The sequence below is a fragment of the Canis lupus genome, chromosome 34, assembly GCF_048164855.1.
Source record: "Canis lupus baileyi chromosome 34, mCanLup2.hap1, whole genome shotgun sequence".
Lineage (NCBI taxonomy): Eukaryota > Metazoa > Chordata > Mammalia > Carnivora > Canidae > Canis > Canis lupus.
Genome location: NC_132871.1, coordinates 18,576,570 through 18,595,312, shown reverse-complemented (window position 1 = coordinate 18,595,312; position 18,743 = coordinate 18,576,570). Strand labels below are relative to the sequence as shown.

General features: G+C 37.8%; 1 protein-coding gene across 2 annotated transcripts in view; it reads left to right on the top strand.

Moving 5' to 3' along the window:
• Nucleotides 1-102: 102 nt before the first annotated feature.
• B3GALT1 (beta-1,3-galactosyltransferase 1) overlaps nt 103-18,743 on the top strand; it is a 503,619-nt gene continuing 484,978 nt past the window's right edge. The window contains exon 1 of one of the 2 annotated variants that reach the window (XR_012023653.1): nt 103-308. The gene's annotated coding sequence lies outside the window, so the exon portion shown is untranslated. The remainder of the gene's footprint in view (nt 309-18,743) is intronic. The other variant, XM_072810857.1, reaches the window with a different exon arrangement.

The window sequence follows — 18,743 nt, the reverse complement described above, 5'->3', positions numbered from 1 at the left end:
CTTCGCCGGGGAAGCGCCGCCGGGCTCGGGGGCTCCGGCTGCCGCGGCGGCTGCTCGAGCCGGTGCAGCCGGGCGAGCTCGTGCGGGCGCCGCCGCCTCCGCTGCTGCCCAGCCCGCCGCGCCGCCGGGGCTGCGGGTCCTGCGCGCGGCCGGGAGCGGAGCTCGGGGAGGCGGAGGCGGCGGAGAAGTGATGCTGGCGCCGGGGATCCGGGCAGCGGCAGCGGAGCAGCAGCGTCTCCGGGACCCCGGCTGCGGCGTCCCCGTGGCCCGCGGGCCAGCTGAGCGGCGGGAGCCGGCGCGTCCCGCGGGTAAGGTCCGCCCCCGGGGCCGGCGGGGGGCGCCCCGGCCGCGGTGCTCGGGACCCGGCTCCGGCCGGCGCGTTGGCCCCCGGGTCCCCGGACTTTGCCGGCGCGGGGACGGGGACGGGGGCGGGGACGGGGACGGGGGCGGCATTGTGTGCGCAGAGGCGAGCGCGGGGCCGCGGGGGCCGGGGCGGCCGGCGGGGCAGCCCCGCGGAGGCGCCCCCGGAGGTCCGCCGAGGCTCGCCGGGGGCCGCGCGGGCGCAACTTTCCCGCCGCGAGGGGAAGGAGGCGCCGCGCTCCCGGCGCGCGGGGGGCCGGGCGCGTGCCCCGGGGCTCCCCAAAGTCCCGCCGCGCGCGGGGACTTGAGGAAGGAGGGAAGTGGCGGCGGGAGGGCGGGAGCCGAGGGGCGGCGCGGCGCGGGGGCGCGAGCGGGGGCGGCGTTCCGTCCAGTCCGTCGCTCCTGCTGGGAGGCTCGCTCCACTTCTGGGGCGCGCAGACTTGGGGCTGGAGAGGGGCCGGGGCGCGGGGCGGGGGGCGGGGCGCGGGTGCGGGTGCGGGTGCGGTCCCCCGCCGCCCCCCGCCGCCCCCGGGGTCGCACCCGGCCTGCGGCGCCCCCGGCAGCGCAGCGGCCGCGCGGGCGGCCCGGGGCTCCGGGAAAGTTGGTCGGGCTGCGGTCCGGGCCACCGACCCGGGGCGCGCGGAGCGCAAAGTGCGGCGGGGTTACGTGCCCGGCTTCCTCCAGGGCCGACGCTGCTTTTATTTTGTGTTCAATTATTTTCCGCGTGAAGCCGCCGGCAGGGGACCGGCGCCGCGCACCCCTGCGGAGCCCCGCCGCCGGCGTCTCCATCCGCCTCCCGGGCGCGCAAACTTGGTGTCGGCGGGCGCTGCGGGCGCGGGCGGAGCCCCCGGGGGGCCTCGCAGGGGCCGCGCTCGGGCCGGAGGGGCCGCGGGGGAGCGGGGGAGCGGGGGCCGGGCCGCTCCCAGCCCGCCCGCCCGGCCCCGGGGAACGCGGACCCCGCGCCCTTCCTCTCGCTGTGAGGTGGCTCCGTGCGCTCTTCCCCCCGCACACGCTGCACGACAGAGAAACCCCAGACCGCAGAAGCCGCGCGGGCCCGGCTCGTTTCTGATTTGGGAAAGCAGGAGAAATGGAACGGAGACTCCTAGTCCAGAAAGCCAGTTGGGGGAAAGGGGAAAAAAAAAAAAAAAAAAAAAAAAAATCAGGAGGGAGCTGTCCAAAATGTCAGCATCTCTCACGTTTCTAATTGTAAAAGCTCCATTTTCTCCCAGCTTCGCAATGTAGATTATTCTGGGGCAGATGAAGAACTTACTGGCCACCTAGCAGTGATTTAGTTTTGTGTCCGACGATGGTTGCACATTTTTCATCGCTTAATTCATGAACGGGTAAATGGAATTTTTAATGCTCTTATACAGCCGAATGCTTATACTGTGCAGTTGGACTAGTAGAAAATCGGTTGTAAATTTTTTTTTTCCCTCTAGTATTCATCACATGTGGCTTAAAAGTCCAGATTTCTGATATGATTAAAGAGAGCATAGCTTGCTATTGTTATGTTTCAATATAAAATTTACCTGTTGCCAGGTGATATATTTTTTTTTAAACATTGCTATATTTTAGTCGTTGTAACTTTTGGGATTTTATTAAGGTTACTAAACACGTTAAGCAGTTGATTTTAGTTTTGTGTTCCGTTTATGCAATGCTACGAGTTGGTAGAAATCATTTTCCTTTATAGGTTGGTATGGAGGAAATAGGACTATGAATTATGAATCATCTTAAAATTAAGTTAAAATCAAGTTATCGGTAACAAAACTGGAACTTTTACAGAAGATTTTAACCACTTGGCTAAGAAAGTGGTTTTTCACATTGCTGTCAAGTAACATCTTGTAAAGCCACTGCGTTAGGTACTGGGGAAAGCCACAAGTCTTTAGACAGAAACAGAGCTTTTGTACTCATTTTAAGGAGAGTGTGGGTATTTTTAGTCTGTGGATCTTTTATTTGGGGAGGGTTTAAAAAAATAATTAAATATAATTTGTAAAACCGTGAGGGCATAATATAATCAAATATAGAGAAATGCATCAAAGAACATAAATATTAGGATAAAGCAGCAAGGTCTGTGTTTGACTAAAAGCAGAAATGATGCAGGGTGTGTGTGTGTGTGTGTGGGTGTGTGTGTGTGTGGGTGGTGGAAGAGCAGAGGCTTAAAGGAGGTAATAGATAGCGCTAGCCACTTAGTTCACACAAGCAATTCAAGTTTTGCCAGTTCTGCAAATTCACTTCAGTTTTGACTTGTTTTGCTGCAGGGCAGCCCATGGGCTCAGACTGCCATATTTTCTACATGGATTTTAGTAGCTCAAGTAAATGTCAACTTGTCAAGACTCTAGGCCACTAAATTCACTTTTTGACCTGTGCCAGATTTTCATTTCAACACTGAATAACTTTTTTAAAAAGATCACGTTTACTATAAATAGCAGTGCAAAAATACTATGACCTTATTAAATAAACATTTAATTTGTCAAATAGTCATGATTAGAGTTTCTACGTTATTAGGTAAGATAGTGAGGCTTACTTAATTTTATTAATAGTAATTTGTTTTCATTTAAGTAATGACAAAGCCAGTTTTTAATTGGAAACTAGCACATTTAGGAGAATGAGAAACCTCAGCCAGGTTAGTACGTCAGAAATTCATTGCTTTATCTCTCTGTGTCGCACATACACCCTTTTACTGGAAAGTCTCTCAAGAGGAATGCAACCACCCTGCATTAGAAACAAGTTCAGCCACCTATCCTGAATGATGAAGATACTTTATAAGGCAAAGCTCGTCTGCCTAAATAATCCATTACTAATTAATTATAATACTGGTTGATTCACATAAAATTTAACAAATTATGCGGGTCCCTGCTATGTGCAAAGACACTGGTCTAGTTGTTTTGACTATATCAGAGATTAAATCAAAGACCCTTGCCCCCATGAAGCTTATATTCTATAGGGGTGAAATAGATCATGAACAAAAAACGTAAGTGAAAAGTGTATAGAATATTTATCTCTCCTACTGACCTTTGTTTTTTAAATCTCCATGCAATGGCCCGGTCTCTTTGCATCTCATTTTCTTTCCAGTAAATATACACCTATCCACACACCCACACAAATATACTCAAATTAATCTAAGAACTGGAAAGTAATCATGTTGATAATCTAATACGTGTCACTCCTGAGGCAATATATATATGAACAATAACAGCACTATCTAAGATAAGGGTTGAAGGTAAGAGAGGGATTCAAAGATGATTAAGCAATAAAATAACAGAATATCTGCCTTTTAAAAATTCTTTAAAATCAAACGTTTTTTTTTTTCCAGTGGAACTAAAATGGGAAATATTATCCTTTAACAAATTTGTTTCAAATTAACAACATCTTAAAAGGCATTTGTGACTATCAAGGTCAAATCTACGTAACCTCATTTAAAGGAGAAGAGTGAATTAGAAGTAGTAAGGAAAGATCCAAAAGCATAATTTTAATGAGAAACCTTCTGCTGCTTCTACATCGAGAGTGACATGTTCATGTACATCTGTGAAAGTTGATCAAAAATCCTAGCATCTGAGGTCAAAGTTTCCCTAAAGTTGATGCATCAGAAAAAAGATTCATGATCCGACTCTCTAATGAAAAAATGCCGAAATATTTCAAAAATTTCAAAATAACTTTGTCTTTAATTCAAAATCAGTTTGGTTATCCAGTAAGCCCAATTACAGATAAAACTTTGTGATGTTTTCCCAGGTTCTTTTATGCATAAAAGTGTGTAATTATAAGTCCAGTTTCACTTTCAGTGCTTTCCATGTAATTGTTTTCTTCAGGGTCTTGAGCTTACAGCTCCAAAGATTTGTTATTTTTATTTTTACCCTCATGTGAAGAAAGTCTGGAATCTTATTTTCAAAAACTGGTTTGTGAACAATATTTTCATATTAGAGGAAGGATGAAATTGTATACGCAAGAAGCCATACTACGTAATGAACTACTGCCAACTTATTCACAAGTTCTGTTATAACAAGATATTAGTACTAATACAAGGCTAACAGTCATTTCTGAGTGGATTTCCATCATTTAAGAAAAATCTTCAAGATTGCTGCTATACAGTCTAGCTTTAGGAGATGGGGAAAAGTCTTCTAATAATACTATCTCAATATTTTATTTATCTAGATTCAAAAATGTATATACTACCAGTTTAAGCCTTTACCTTTTTTGCCTGTTTTTTTCTTTGTTCTCCTCAAAATTCAAGACTTTAGTGAAATAGTGTGTTAAAAAAGCAAGTAAACCAACCAGTAGTAATCCTACCTTGCATACAAAAGTCAGCTCTGGCTGATTATGAAAATGTTGGATGAGAGCTAAGTAGGAATTAGATATTTAGACCTGGGAAGAATCCAGGTTATTAACCCAACCTCTCCTATGAGAAAGGAAGAACTTTACTCCAGGAAGTTGATAATTGCCCAAAGTCCGTTGAAAGGAGAGCCAGATCTAGAAACACTGTGTTTCAACTACTAAGTGTGTAAGTTAACTCCATGCCAGTTGCCCATTAAACAGCTCTACATTTTGTGAAATAGTAATTAATGTTAAGAAGAATGACTACATCTACCAATTTGTATATCTAAGTATTTTAATATCTGACATAATACTGCAATTGTATTAATATTATGTTAGGATCAAGAAAATGATAAATTGGGATGCATTTAGAGATGTCATCTAAGATTTATAGGGCTAGGGGTAAGTTTGCATGTAAAATATTTGTACTCAATTCAGCTGTTGTGTCTATTGAATTCCTTTTAAATATTTATGTCTCTAACAGGACTTTTTTTTCATTTCCAAAGGTCTGTTGGCTTCAAAGTGATCAATAGGTGAGCTTTAGGGACTCCAAGAAATACCAAATTGTTTGCAAGCTTTTTCATTTTTGAATATTCCATAGTAAGGAAAAAAATTGTTAAGCTTAAAAGCTACTGCTTTAAGTTAGATTAAAACAAAAACCCAGGGGCACCTGGGTGGCTCAGTGGTTGAGTGTGTGCCTTCAGCTCAGGTTGTGATCCTGGGGTCCTGGGATTGAGTCCTGCATTGGGCTCCCTGCAGGGAGCCTGCTTCTCCCTCTGCCTATGTCTCTGCCTCTCTCTCTCTCTCTCTCTCTCTCTCTCTCATGAATAAACAAATCTTTAAAAAATACGTAAATATATAAAACACAAAAAGCAGGCAGAAAGAGGAACCTGTATGGATAGTGAAGAGACCTTAAAGAACTAGTACTTTTCTGATTCAAGAAGAAAAAGAATAAGAAAACCCTCCTGCTAGATTCCATCAGAAAACAGCTCCCACAGTGGTTGGAAGAGATACTTCATTGTCCTAAAATGCAAATTTACAACTGAAAAGATGGTATAAATCATGTAGTTATAAAACTGTACTTGGTTTTGAGTTATGGCAGTTAGCATTTTGTTTGGTTTTGGACAATGAAATATTTTCATGGCATATAGAGGTGACGTCAGAGCCAATTCAATTCCTTGTGGGACAGTAACATTTGTGGGTGATTTCCTCAGGGCCCTTAGCACTTAGTCAGAAACAATTGCCAGAGGTAGAGTTTGATTGTAAACAATAAGCTGTAATTTAAATGCTAGTACACGAGAAAAATTACACTAGATGTACACAGTGCTATGTGGGTAGGCTTTATGAATAGGGTATATGAACTAATAGATTCCACTGTACATCTGTCTATGCCAGTCAGAGGGCTGGTGAGTTCCCTCCATAGCCCATCACTACTTTAGTTTTCTGTGTCAGGTAAAATGATGATAGCATTCCGTACATGCATACACATATATAGACTTTCACATATCTAGACAATCCAAATTAAGATCCAAAGAGAGTGTTGCAAAATTTAGAGATTCTAAAGCTCCTATGGAATAGCAAATAGGTTATATCAGCCAAAAAACTGTTTAAATAAATAAAGCACTGAGATAAAGTTGAGCTATCAAATAAAAATATTAAAAATGTCAGTAATTAACACAGTATATGAATATATAGACAAATAAGAAAGCGAGAGAACCCTAGACACAAACTCTAAGATATATGAGAATAAAGTATAATATGTAATAATTACAAGTCTGTGGGAAAATATATGGTGCTGGGGAAACTGAGTAATTATTTGTCAAGAATATACACTCCCTATTTCATAATGTATTCCAAAATAAATGTCAGATGAAACAAAGAGTTAGTAGAAACTCTGAATCAAGTTAGACAAAAATAGATACTTTATAAACACAAATATAATGGGACACATATGAAGATATGACCTTATAAAATTTGACCGTTTTAAGTCAGGAATGCCAAAAGTAGATCAAGGAAATATTTTCACCAGAAACTGCTAATAGCAGTTTCATATTCACTGTTACAGAAACCTTTCCGTATTTTCTTCTGCTAGTGGACTTATCTCAAAATGTGATTCCCAGTTTATATCCATTCCCTTCATACCTGAAAACTTCTTGAAAAAGAGGTTTATATTCATCATTCTTCCCAGTGTCTTGAACAATAATTAGGGAGCAATAGGTATTGTTAGTGGCTAGTAAAAACTTAAAAGTATACCAGTAGAAAATGGGAAAAATAATCTACAAAACCCAGAAATATATAAGGGTAAATAAGCATCTCTAGTTTTAACTAAGGATAAAAAGAAAAGGAACACATTTTTTAAATGGCGTACTTTTTAGCTCATCAAAATAGCAAAGATTACAAGAGAAGGTTGATTCATTTAAAAAAAAAAAAAGTTGATGTAGATGATGAAGATGAAGGTAAACTGCAGATTCTCCTAAATTTCTGGTAAGGCTATCCATTAGTGTTTACAGAATTCTTGTTACATGCTACAGAAATTACCTGTGACTAACTTAAGGAATAAGATCGAAAACAAGGGAAGGTATTTTGTAGCTTACAAAATCAAAAGAAAAGGAGAGGAAATGGAATAGCTACAGAGGTCATGGAAGAAGGTGATGGAATCCCGGGTACCATCCCTGGGATGAATCAGCATCAGTTCTTTCCTGTCCGTGTGTCACTTTGCTCCAGAATGAAATTCCTGGAATGAGAAGTATGACCTAGTTCACATTTCATGCCTACAGTTTAGTCAGTGAATCACTAGGGAGTCCTATCAAGAACACATTCAAAGGAAAATCAAGGCATTGTTACCAGTAGAAGGGAGAAAGGATACTGGACAGGTGAAAAGCAACAGATTTCCAGTGTATGTATCGAAGCCTTAAAAATATTCCCTTTGTTTTAGTAATACCACTTCTAGGAATTAATGCCATGTCGTTAATCAGAAATACAGTGTTCTTTAAATGCCATTTGTAATAGATTGATGGTAAAAATAATCTATTTGGCCCATAAAGAGAAGAATGATTAAACTATGGTTTATGCCATTGAATGATGATTTTGAAAGGTTGGTAGTAACTTTGGAAAAATGTTGATGAAATAATAGTGAAAAACCACAGAATGCAAAATTTATTATGTAGGAAGAACTGACATTTACATATATGAAAAAGCTTGAATAAGATATTAACATTTGTTTTGGGGGGGATACTGGGATCATGGGAATTTTACTTTTAAGCATAGAAAAATATGTTTTTGCCAGGAGCAGGCACTGCTTTAATAATCACACAAAAATCTATACTAAAATAAACAAAAGAATAATTAGAAAAATGATAGTAGCTTTGGGCTTCCAGGCAACTATGTTAGAAGTAAAACATTGGACTGATACACTTAATTTTGAAAGGAAAATAGCTCATTGTACAATATTCCTTTTTCCACATTGTAAGTTATTGTAAGTAAGGTTCAGCTAAGTTTCCTACTTTGAAAGTCAGGAGTCATTTTGGACTTTGCTTTTCAAATCTTAATCTCAGTATAATAGTATTGGGAATGTATTTGCATTTTATGGTTCAAATGAAGAATTTTTATTGGCATAAGAAGTAAAAAAAATAGAAATGATTACATATATAGATATGTGTGTCTATCCCATCAGTTTCCTTGCTAATTCTCATTAACTCATGCTTAAATTGAGGTAATATGCGCTAGTGTATCTTAAGATAAATGACTGGGTGACGGGCACTGAGGGGGGCACTTGATGGGATGAACACTGGGTGTTATTCTATATTTTGGCAAATTGAACACCAATAAAAAATAAATTTATAAAAAAAACTCATTTAAACTACAAAAAAAAAAAAAAAGAAGATAAATGATAGCCTGGTCTAGTTATTTATTAAGTACAATTCAAGATTCTGTTAAATTTCATTATCATAGGACAGAAAACCATGCCATATAAACCGGAAAGCAAATGTAGTCGAATGTCTGAATTTTTTTCTTTTTGGTTCATACCTACAGCTCAGAAATTATACATGCTAAGGAACAGAGGGGTCTAGGGATAACAATGAGTGGAATTTTCCTAAAAGCATAAGTAAGTTATTATTATAATACATTTTGGGGTCGCAGTTTACTCTGGCATATTGACTGAGTTCTGTACAGAATGAGTTTGATGATCTCATGAATTATACTTTAATAAATAATACAATAACTGGGAAAGAACAGAAAAGGAAAAAGAAAATTGGCTGATCATTGGTTCCCTCTAACAGCCATAGCCTTCTTGTGGTTCATGGAATGTACGATCTGATAGCTAGTTCCATTCCAGGGTGTAGATTAGAGCCAATTCTGTTGTTATTATTTTCTTTTGTTAGAATAATGTATAGGATTTTCAAATGGATAATATACACATGGTTCAAAAAATACACAGTAAAAATTCTCTCTCCCCTATTTCTATCTCCCCTAGTCCTCATCTCCCCAAATAGATAACCTCTTTTATTTGTTTCTTAGTATCTTTTCAGGGATTGCCAAGCATATGCAAACACTAACCTTTTAAAGGCTTTTTCCTTTTCTCAATTTTTATACAAATGGTGACATTTTATATACATACTTTGCTTCCTACCTTTTAAACTCAACAACCTTGAATGACTGTCAAAGTAGATACATAAAGAGTTTCCTCATTTATATCACATGTGCAAGAATCTGTTAGGTCCTAGACATGGACTCACTGGATTCAGATATATGTGTGTTTGTTCCCTTTGAAAGTGTATGTGTATTTGTTTTCATTTAATTATCTTGCTTTCCTTGTCTTCAGTTGCATGATTAATACTGCTGAATTAGACTGGACCAAAGATTTCAATTCATGACTTTTCCCTAGAGACTCCTGCCCAGGTTTACACTTCCCTATCGGCATGCTTTGTAGGTATGCAATTTATTGTGAACTAATCTTGTTTGGTGATCTTCCAGCATCTGCTTAACCATCTTGACCACAAAGATAGCTACTAAAATAGGGAGATTTTGTCAAATTGTTCCTTAATTTCAAAAATTCTCTTTTCCTATCCTCTGGCCTACTAGACTAATAAATTATATGAGCAATGTGAGCACTTGCTATTCATCTACTAAATGACAATATTAAAAATAATCATGTCCCATGTTGGCAAGGATGCAGTGAATCTGGTGCTTTCAGAAATCATTCGTTGCAATTAAAATTGGCACAGCCCTTTTGAAAAGCAATTTGGCAGCATATAGGGAAAAAACTACAAAAATATTCATACTGTCTGATCCATTAATATTCCTTCTGGGAATCTATCCTAAGGAAATAGTACAAAACATGGAAAAGGTCTTATGTTTGAAGATGTTGATGGATGTATTATGTAAAATATAAAATCAAAAGCAACTCAAATGGCCAATAATACATTTAGGCATGTACAGTTGAGGATAACATACAACAATTAAGAGTAGATATGAGAACTATAATAAAATAAAAATACATATACTATAATGTTTCTTGGGGAAAACATGGTACAAAATTACATACTAGTTCTATAGCTATATAAGACCTACACATAACAACACTGAAATTATAAATGTTATAAAATGGTGGGAAAATAGGTAGTCTTTCCCTTTTTATCCCGTTTTCTAGAATATTTTACGTTTTAAATGAAAAAAAAAAAGAAAAACATAGTTTTTCCCTTTTGTCTTTGATGTTTTGCACTGTATATAAATCATGGCTTTTGATGGCTAACTTCTTTACCACTATTCAGTGATGTGAGATTTTTAATCTTTTATATACAGGTGAGTTTATCCTGGAGTGTGCAGTGCAATACATGTTTTCTTTACAAGTGCTTTCTCCCTTCTATATATCAAAAGATACCTTAATCACTGAACTTCTTTTCAATCTCATTCTTTGTGATAGATATTTTTTCTCTTTGGAAGAAAAATTCAGATAATTTGGACAGTCCTGAACATGCCTTTTGCCTACATCTTAGACTTAATCTCCTAACATTCTTCCCTCTGCTCACCAAGCTTCTATCATGCCAATCTTTCTCCTTCTCAAACACTGTAAGCCAAATCAGACTGTCTCCTAATTCTTTATTAAATTCTACATTCTTCATTAAAGTATATGCAGGAAAAATTAATGACATCACAAATATATCAGACATATAGGCATACCCTGTGGAATAGATGGGCACTAGATAATATTGCCCATGACAGTTGTATATCTTTAAGAAAAAGCAAATAACTAAAATATGAGAAAAATATCCCGCCTCCCTTTTTTTTGCATATGAGTTAATTTGTTAAGTTGAAGTGAAGTAGGAAGGGATAATGTGAAGTATGTTTTTTTTCCCCACTAGCTCTTTGTAAAATGAATGTGGTGGCATTATCTCTCTTTATTGAAGTGCATTTTATATCATAGACTATCTTGTTATCTTTGCCCAGTTGATTATCACATTATCTTCAAAGTATTAAGCTCACAGTTAATTTCAAGGAGACTGCAAGGAGAAGAGTGTCATCTCATGTTTGAAGCACTGTTTTACAGTTCTATCTACTTATCTTTCCTGTCAGGGTAACTGATTTTGAATTTCTTCATAATAAAGATGTTATTTTCTGAGATGGTGGGCCAGTGAGTCATGGGACATTTTGAAGTCATGGTGGAAATGCTTTCTAAAGGACTTGCTTTTGACAATGCTCCATCCATGACCTGCCAGGACTACCATCTGAGACTTGGTCAAATTTTAAAGAATACATTCGGATTTGCTTATAAGTGCCGAAACCACCCTTCACTATAGATTTTAGCTATATCACTGTCAAGATCACCCCTTCCCTCCCCTTTTCCTAGTTAAACTCAGAGATTTTACTTTCAGCTATTCTAAATTTCTCATCAACACCAGGTGATAGCTTCAGGTTGTGAGTATCTTTATTAAAAAAACCTTCAACAACTTTTTAAGGTCTAAAAACATATTCATTTAAAATTACATTTATAAAAAGAAAAATAAAATTACATTTAGAACTAAATTTCCAGTCTGTAATTAGGAGTAAGGGTGACATAAAAAAGTAGGAAAATATAGTTAAAATATCATTTTATTTTATCTTATTTTTTAAAAAGATTTTATTTATTTATTCATGAAAGACACAGAGAGAAAGGCAAAGACATAAGGAGAAGCAGGCTCCTCTAGAGGAACCCGATGTGGGACTCCATCCTCTACCTCCGGGACCACACACTGAGGTAAAGGCAGATGTTCAACCACTGAGCCACCCAGGAGTCCCAAAATATCATTTTAGTAAAAGGGACAATAGTTCCTGTCTCATTGAGCTTTTCATTGAGAATAATAGTAATAGTAAATAATTTTGGGAGTGTTACTATGTGTTAGTTACAGAATTGTTAATCATTTTATGGGCATAATATGACTTTTAATACTTAGCAAAACCTTAGGCAGTAGATGTCATTAACATTTCCATTTTATAGATGTTGAAACTAAGACCAAGATATAGGTTAGGTAACATTTCTAAGACTCAAAAGTGAGTTTTTGATGGAGGCAAGAATCCAACATGGGAGCCTCAGAAAGTTTTACTACTTTTGTTTATTGGCTTTTAGCATAGAGTGATTGAATTTTCAACTTTTTCTCCTCTGCTGAACAAACTCAATAAAGGAGGTGAAATTTATAAAATATGCATGTGTGTATGTATGTATGTATGCATCTCTGTATCTATCTATATCTATCACTAGAAAGGAGATTTCAAGTGAACAGGCCCAGGGTAGTCTAATAAATGGAAAGACAATGCTATCTTCCTCCAACTTTGGCTATAATTTCTGTTTTATTCGTGTTCTTTCTCATATAGTTTACTATGCTGTTTTATTATCTTACATTTCAATTTAAAATGAGGAAATGAAGTAAGGGATATTTTAAAATCAAATCTGAAAAATCCTCCAGTGAGAAGTAGTCAGTTTGAAAATGAAATTAAGAGATTTGGCTGCTAACCAAACCTTTTTTTTTTGAGGGGGATGGGTGAGAATGGGAGTGAGGAGTTGAGTGTATTACTAGTATTTGGGTTTTTTTTTTTAAGCGTCATTGTAGGGTGATAGTTTATTTCCCTTTTTTAGTTGGTGATAGGAAAATGACATCCTCTACTTAATTTCCCCCTATATGTGAGATAGGATTTGAAAACTATATTATTCCATCAGTGGCTTGACAAATATTTATGATGAAATATTTCATGTATATAAAATTCTGAAAAATATCCAAAATTATCTAAAGCAATGATTTCAGTATTCAGAAACTCAATGATTAACTCCTATTTGGTTTTTTTTTTTTAATTTTTAATTTATTTATGATAGTCACAGAGAGAGAGCGAGACAGGCAGAGACATAGGCAGAGGGAGAAGCAGGCTCCATGCACCGGAAACCCGATGTGGGATTCGATCCCGGGTGTCCAGGATCGCGCCCTGGGCCAAAGGCAGGCGCTAAACCGCTGCGCTACCCAGGGATCCCGATTAACTCCTATTTGAACTGAGAACTTATACTTAGCTGTGTTCCCTAGCCCTTTTAATGTCATATTCATTGTCATATTTATATATGCAGCTTTACCTGTTGCAAAAGTAATTTACCCAGCAGGACCCAGCTTAACATCCAAGGGGCCATGAATCACAATCATGACTTTTTTTTTTAAACTACATACATTAACGTTGTATTTCAAGAAACTTAACTTCTCATAGCTTATGACTGAAGACTATTAAATGTAACTTGGTCTATATTAGATACTAGATGCTCCGGAACAGAAAGGTTAGATTCAGCATTAATCATTATTACTCAGTTTTTCTTTCCTTACATTTGCTTTGCTTTCTTTTCAAATAGTGAGATTTCAGAATTTCTCAGAATGAAGAAATAGATAATATATGAACCTAAGAAAGATGGAAACTTAGAGTTTATGTACCTTAGAATTATATACTCACTTCTTGGGTATTACTTTGTATTTATGAACCACTTTTTGCATGTGGCAGATATAGTATATGTCATGTGCACAATTATATGTTCTAGTGTTCATAGTGACATGGACCTGCCTCTTCAAAAAATTATTTAGGGTCCTTTCTAATCTTGGTCATCTAGTGAATTAGAAAATACTCAATATCTATGTTGTTTTATGCCTTCAAGTCACATTATAATTCCAAGAGCCCAATTGATTAACAATGAAGAGTGAAAACATAACAATAACTGGTAAAAAAATTTAAGTTGACGATTTTGAAAAATTTAATTTGAAAAATACATATACAGCAAAGTTAGTGTTATATTTTCATTTTCAAATAGGTATACCGTAATTAGAAAAAGGCTTATAGATTCTTTTTCCTTTTTATATATTTTACTCACATTTTGTTTTTCAGAAAATGCTGTTGTCCAAAACAAGCATGAACTGCAATTCAACTGAACTAATAACTAGTGGATTAATGAATATTTGGATATTATACACATGTAATAAGTATTAGTTTTAACTGAAATGTCATGTGCATACCACAGAAACAGTAAACAAGAATATATAAAAGATTTTCTGTGCAGACATCAAAAGCAAACTATTTCCTTTCAGCAATGTGCAACATTGTTTATGATTTAATTTTTTTCAGTAGGATGCATTATTTCAATGAGCAACTTATATTTGCACTGGTGAGCCAATATCTTCCTTGAAGAATACTTATTTATTTATTGCCTAGCTTAAAAAATAATTAAAAAATATTTAGCCTCCATTATAGTTATATATTCAACCATAATTCTTTTAGCCCCTATTATGTGCTAGGTACGGTTCTAAGGACTGAGAATGCAGCAGTGAATAAAAGACTCTATTCTCATGGAATTTACATTTTAGTTGGGAGGGAGGTAATATGACTAGGATAGGGGGCAGGACAGGAGAAGGAGGAGAGAGGCAACAAACATGTAAGTAATATAACAGCACATTAGGTAGTATGAGTGCTAAGAAAAAAACAAAAGCAGGAGCACCTGGTGGCTCAGTCAGTTAAGTCTCTGACTCTTGATTTAAGCTCAGGTCATGGGTTTAGGTCATGATCTCAGAGTCATGGGATCCAGACCCCCAAGGCCTGCCAAGCACCACCTTGGGCTCCTTGCACTCAGCCAAGAGTCTGCTTCTCCCTTTGCTCCTCCCCTTGCTTGCTGTGTTCTCTCTCTCTCTCTCTCTCTCAATAAGTAAATAAAATCTTAAAAAATAATAAAAACAAAAGCAGAGGAAGAGTATAGACACTGATGGAAGAATGGGCTGCAAGTTTTAGGTAGGGTGATTAAGAAAGGTTTTTCAGAAGATGTGGTTTTTCAGAAGCAGAGACCTGAATTAAAGGAAGGACCATTGCCATGTTACTGTCTGGGGAAGAATCCTCCAGGCAGATGCTATGGAGCAATGAGCCTGGTGTGTCAGAGACACTTCAGTCAACCTAGTTCTACTGGAAAGAATGAGGAGGAAAGAATGGTAGGATGTGAGATTGGAGAGGTGAAGAGAATGAGCCTTCTGTAGGCTGTAGGCAGGATTATAGAGTTTGAAGCATCAATAGTTGGAAGGTTTTGACTGGGAATATGGGTTGATGTGTTTCTGGCTGCCAGGTGTAGAGTTGACAATAGGAAAAAAGCCCGGTAGAAAATTATTTCGAGACTATTTCAGACATCTATAGAGAGAGAGAATGGTGGTCTTGGAAACAGGTAATAGAAACACCTCAGCTATGTGCAAGCACTTCTGAATATAAATTATTTTCTTTACTAATGTCTCACTGTTGATTCTACGTGTTCTATAAGGATAATGGCAGAAACCAAGGTGCTGTGGACTTATTAGGGAACAGTATTGTACACTTATCATGAGGGTGCATTTTATTTTTCCTAAGGCAACTTATCAATAATAAAAATACTAAAAGATTTGGCTATGTGAAAATTAAATGTGCTGTTAGCATTTCCAACTTATTTGCCATTTAGATTTGATTTTACTACACAGTTCATCATTTTATATGCCTTCTTCTCCTCACTTGGCTTTTACTCACTGGACCTGCAAGTTCTGAGAGGAGACGTACTCTATACATAGAATTTTATTGTGTACCTAAAATTTAGAACATTTTAATCAGTTTGGATGAGTTGCAAGAGACAGAATTCCAATTCAAAATAGCTTAGAAAAATTTACTGGTTTGTATCACTAAGTGACCCAAGGGGTAAATTCAGTTTTATCGAGATCAAAGGTTTCAACCAATGATACGGACCTAGTCTATCACCCTGAATCATTGTATTATGGCTAGCTTCTGCTTGGTTTCATTCTTAGGCAGTTTATCTCTCTCCTTGTCACACCTCACACTCCCACCTCCTTACCACACAGCTGGCAATCTCCAAATTAAAGATGCCAGAAATGGATGAAGCTCTTCTTGCATAACTCTGGGAGAGGTCACAATTTGGGTAATGTGACTGGATCAATGTGATCAGGAGAAGAGAGCGCTGACCCACATGCCTCTACATTTCTTCTCTGGAACTACATACAAGGACTGATCACAACCCTAACAAAAGATGTTGAGGATACAAATAAATTACATCCATTAATTTGAATTACTTCGAATAAACTTCAGATTTATGAATTTCTTGGAAGATGACATTCTGTATTTCTGGGTTAATATTTGTGAGAAGAGAAGTACAGAGTCCAAGGGAACAGAACAAACCTGATTATCATTTGGGTAAATGCAAAAATTGCCCTTGGCCATTAGATACCAATGGACAGATCATTTTCTGTTAAACATAACTTCCACATTAATTTGAATCACCCTTTCTACCACCAACAAAAATTACATGAAATTTAAAAGAAAATTAAAACCTTCTTAAAAGTAACAAAGGTCAAGAATGATTACAGTGCTGAAATCTGGGAGAGAGAGGCATCTACCATTCGAACATATTTTTATCATCCCAAAGAAAAACATCTGAGAGACTGAATTGTGGTCTTGGTGATCTTGTGGGACTGGACAGAATCCAAGAATCTCCATAGAGGGATTCACTAAGTAACTATCCCTCCTTTGGGACTGGACTTTTAAAAAGCTGAACCTTAGGAGTAAGTTGCTGGAAGCAAACTTGTCTTTGCATCAGCTTGCAGTCCACGTGCATGTTACATGGGTAGCCTGCAAAACCACAAACTTTGAAATCAGATTAAGGTGGTTCATGCTGGCTAACATCCTGAATGTCTGGCAAAAGAAAGTGAAAATCTTCTCTGAAGGAAATATCATCTTAGGCTTGAAATGTTTTAGTGAATAATTTTTCATATGTAATATTCAGTATACATTCAAACCAGATACACATTAACCAAGTCATCAAAATTAACATTATCAGTGAAGGGCCAATGGTCATCATGTACCTGTTGATATGTTCTGAGGAGACGGTATCATTTATGTAATAGTATGGTTCAGAATGTATAACTTTAATCATTGAGAAACAATAGATAAACCTTAATGACATTATTCTATTTAAAAGAGGGAAAGTAAGACTATGTTATTCAAATATGTCCGTGTCATAAAATACAAAGGATCTGGAAATGTCCCAAATTAAAGGAGACTAAAGAGTCATGACAACTAAATGCTATGCATGATCCTAAATTAGATTCTGTACCAAAGAGAATAACATGGCAAAAAGTTACATTATTGGGACATAAACATAAGTTGGTTAAGTGTCCGACTCTTGATTTTGACTCAGGGTCCTGGGATCGAGTCCTGCATCGGATTTTGCACTTGGCAGGGAGTCTGCTGGAGAATTTCTCTCCCTCTTCCTTTGCCCCTCACCTTGCACGCTCGCTCCCTCTCTCTCTCTCTCTCACAAATAAATAAATGTTTGAAAAGAATGGCATTATTGTCTCAATTCATAAAATAGAGTATTGGTTGGAGGATTAGATAAGGATATTTGTTTTAGTCAATTTGGGCTGTTATAACAAAGTACCAGAGAAGGGGGGACATATAAACAACAAAAATTTACTTCTCCCAGTTCTGGAGGCTAGAAGTCTGAGATTTCTGCCATCGTGGTTCGGTTCTGGTGAGACACCTCTTCTAAGGTGGAGGCTGCTGACTTTTCATTGTATCCTCACATGATGGAAAGAGCTAGCAAGCTCTATGAACTCTTCTTATAAGGACACTAATCCCGTTCATAAGGCTCATGACCTAATTACTTCCCAAAAAAACACATCTCAAAATGACATCACATTGGGATTGGGATTTCAAGATACGAATTTTGGAGGGACACATTCAGTCATTGTAGTATTAGAATGATGTTAACTTATTGGTAGTTGTCTTGTGTTATATAAGATAATATTCTTAGAAACTAAACACTAAAGATTTTATGAGTAGTGTTATGTATAACTTATTCTCAAATTGTTCAGAGAAGAATTGTATTATATGTCATATTTATAAAAAGTTACACAAAATATTTATATACAGATATTTATATGTATTATATGTTTTTATAAATAGAATGGTAAAGCAAGGGCAAAATGTTAATAATATTGAATCAAGGAGAGATTATATGGATGTTCTATGTATTTTGACGCTTAGAAATTTTTTGTAGCTTTAAAATTATGCGTAAATGAAAAGTTGGAAAGAAATACTAGGCCCACCAGTTCTAAGATATCTAAGTTATCAGATGCAGCCTGCAATACCACTAAATTAAAAAAATATATATATATTTTTTTTTTCTTTGAGGAAAAAAAAAAACCCATACTTGAAAATCTGTGCAAAGGTGAAATAACAGGGGCAAACATCCAGTTCTATGATCAATAAGTTCTGGAGATGTAGGCCCACTAAAGTTAACGATCCTGGACTATATACTTGAAAGATGCTAAGAGACTTGATCTTACATGTTCTCACTCCTCATTACGCAAGGCGACTACATAAGCTATTAAAAGTGTTAACTAGTTTTATTGTGGTAACCATGTTTTGCGGTATGCCCATGAATCAAATCAACATGCTCTACCTTAAATTTATACAGTGTTATATGTCAGTTATACCCCAATAAAGCTGGAAAAATTCTTTGTAATAAAACATAAGACTTCATTTGTATAACAGGCATACAC